General features: G+C 52.4%; 1 pseudogene; it reads right to left on the minus strand.

Annotated features, from left to right (window-relative positions):
• Positions 1 to 376: 376 nt before the first annotated feature.
• Positions 377 to 2,713, minus strand: LOC107966613 (tubulin beta-8 chain-like; annotated as a pseudogene).
• Between the last annotated feature and the right edge of the window lie 723 nt (positions 2,714 to 3,436).

Here is a 3,436-nt window from a genome sequence, read left to right on the forward strand (position 1 = left end):
GGTAGGACTTTGGGACATTGTCCACCAGGGTCACTGACCACTTTTAAAGTTCCAGAAACAGAGGGCCAGCTATTCCCCTGGAAGTTTGCTACATGGGATAAGCCAAGGCTTGCCTTCAGGAACAGGTTTCCCATCACATAGCTGCCCAAGTCCCAGGGCATCCATACGTTCATGTGAATACTACTTGCCACATCCACAGCCCATGCCAACCCCTCCTGGAGCCAGCCGAATGCTTGTTACTGGGCATGTGATAAGCCCAGACAGCTTCAGCCTTGCAGGACAACTAAGGGCATCTAGCAGCAGTAGCCAGAGAGCCTAAAGAAAGAAGTTAGAGGTGAAACCAGATGTTATGAGAGTACTTGAGTAGGCAAAATCGCATACTATAAAAATGCTTTAAACTGCATCAGGAGAAGACGAGAAGACACAAATGAACAATTGCATAGTGACACAGGGCTGTCAGAACACCAAAAAGAATCCACATAGTTTCCATCCTTTCCCCAAGAAAAGGAAAGTTCTAGGCCACCTCCTCCTCAGCACACTCCTCAAACTCCTCCTCCTCAGCCTTGGCATCCTGGTACTGCTAATTTTCAGACACCAGGTCATTCATGTTGCTCTCAGCCTCAGTGAACTCCATCTCATCCAAGCCCTCGCCCGTGTACCAGTGGAGGAAGACCTTGCACTTGAACATTGCTGTAATCTCTTCTGAGACATGCTTGAAGATTTCCTGGATAACAATGCTGTTGCCCATGAAGGTGACCAACATTTTTAGCCCCTGGGGTGGGATGTGACAGATGGCTGTTCTTACGTTGTGGGGGAGCCAGTCAGCAAAGTAGCTGCTGTTTTATTTTGAATGTTGAACATTTGTCCCTCCACCTCCCTCATGGGCATGCAACCCCTGAAAATGGCAGCCACCATTAGGTAGCAGCCATGACAGGGGCAGCCATCATATTCTTCGCATAAAACGTCTGCTGAGTAAGCTCAGCCACAGTCAGGGCCTGGTAATGCTGGCTGCCCCGGCTGGTCAGTGGGGCAAAGCCAGGCATGAAGAAATGCAGCCTGGGAAATGGGACCATGTTCCCAGACAGCTTCTGTAGGTCAGCATTCAGCTGACCTGGGAAGCCCAGGCACATGGTGACCCCACTCATGGTAGCAGATAACAGGTGGTTCATGTCACCATAGGTAGGTGTGGGCAGTTTTAGGGTTCTGGAATAGATGTCATATAGAGCTTCATTATCTATGCAAAAGGTCTTATCTGCATTTTCTATGAGTTGGTGGACTGACAGGGTGGCATTGTAGGGTTCCACCATGGTGTCTGACACCTTGGGCGAGGACAGGATGCTGAATGTGTTTATGATCCTGTCTGAATACTCCTCCCAGATCTTACTAACGAGAAGGGTACCCATCCCAGACGCAGTTCCCCTACCCAGGGAGTGGGTCAGCTGGAAACCCTGCAGGCATTCACAGCTCTCACATTCCTTTCAGACAATGTCCATCACTGACTCCATCAGCTCCGCACCTTCTGTATAGTGCCCCTTGGGCTTGTTTCCAGCCCCACACTGACCTGTAAGACAGTACAGTCAGTCACTTGAGTGCCAGGTGTATGGTCATCAGTGGTCACCACCACAATGCAAAATGGACCAAGTGTCACATGTGAGGTGAAAGCACCATTCATCCTTCAGGTGGAGCAAATGAAACCCCGTACCGCAGAGTTACAGGACAGCAGCCTCCCGTGTTAGAAATTAAGTCAGGACTCAAACCTCAGACATGCTAAGAGACCTCGCTGTAGGTGGCTCCTACCTATTTTCAGGGAAGAGAGTAGCCACGGCCCCAGCTCAGTTCCCTGCAGGGAGTTTATAACAGTAGCTCCTCACCTTGAGGAGACGCCTGGGGCTTCCTCCCAAAGCCCATTTAGGAGAGGCAGATTGAGCCACTGGGAGAATAGGAGGATGTTCAGAGGCCCTGGCTGCACAATTCCCACAGCTATGACCTTCGGGAACTACTAGATGAGCTGCTCCGGCTAAGGAGCCGCAACGCAGTCCTCACTCGCAGCTCACCAAAGATGAGGTTGTCGGCCTGAAGATCAGCCCGAAGGGCCCCGAGCGCAGAGAGTCCATGGTGACCGGCTCCAGGCCCACGAGCACAGCGCAGGGCACGTACCAGCCACCTGAGTGGGACAGGAGGGTATTAGCGAGGGGGAGGGCCGCCGTTCCCAGGATGGCGATCGGAGAAGGTCTGGGTTCTCACCGCTGGCCTCGTTGTAGTACACGTTGATGCGCTACAGCTGCAGGTTGCTCTCCCCGTGGTAGGTGCCAGCGGAGTCAATGGGATGTTCATCAGAGATCACCCCCCAGAACTACAAGAGATTAGTGGGGTCAGACAGACCAGGGCTGAGTCACGGAGGCCAGGGAGCTGGAGGCGCCCCAGCCCCTCTCCTAGCTCCTCTACCACCCCAACCCTCATCCGCAACCACATCCCTAGGCTGCCGTGTCCCTGGGGTCCACCCCTGCCGACTAGTCAGCCTCCCCGTTCCACTGCGTCCCCGGCAGGGAGCCCAGGGGCTGCAATTCGGGGGCACCGCCCAAGCCACTGCCACTGCCAACATCTTCCCTGGCCACCCAGTAGGCCGGAGCTGGGACCTCAGAGCCCCGGATGCCAACCTTGGCACCGATCTTGTTCCCGCACTGCCGGTCTGCGTGAGCGCAATCTCCCTCATGGCCAAGGCGGGATTAGGGCGGCAGGGGAAATGCGAGAAGGAAGAGCAGATGTGCAGCGACCCAGCCCGCCCTCTGCCAACATTTAAATAGACCCTCGCCCGCCTCCCTCAACCTCGGATTGGGCTCCCAGAATAAGCAACAGCTTTACTTCCACACAGGTGTACCCACCTGTGAATCCCTTGGAGCTGAACGTCTGCTGGGGAGCTCAGGTGGCCTTGCTGTGGTCCTTTCGATGTTGGGGAAAGCTGGTCAGCTGGAGAACTTCCTCCCTCGTCTTTACTAAGATTAAATCCCTAGCTGACATGAAACTGAATTTTCCTCCCATGTGGGAGGGGAAGCCTCTTATTTCAGTATTCACAGAGTGCCTTGCACCTATCCTAGACTGATGACATATTTTTGTACTTGATGAGTCTTTTCATCTATTGGGAGATCTGTGGTTAGGAAAGACCTTCCATATGTTAACACAACAAGACTTAATTGTAAGTTTTACTTTGGAGCAGTTCAAACCCTCAGTAAGTTATGGGTGTTAGAGATATTAGGCATTTGATTTAGCATGAGTCTTCTTTAGAGTAGGATTAGCCCTTTCACCTTTCCAGAGGACTGTGGTCTTTATGCAGAGCGAAAGTAATACTGGATTCCTAAAGCTGAGGATAGGTGTTGGGATACGCTGAAAATGGACCATTGTCACTTTGCAGGCTTTTAGATTACTCAAACTGAGAAGT

The sequence above is a fragment of the Pan troglodytes genome, chromosome Y (genome assembly GCF_028858775.2).
Source record: "Pan troglodytes isolate AG18354 chromosome Y, NHGRI_mPanTro3-v2.0_pri, whole genome shotgun sequence".
Classification (NCBI taxonomy): domain Eukaryota; kingdom Metazoa; phylum Chordata; class Mammalia; order Primates; family Hominidae; genus Pan; species Pan troglodytes.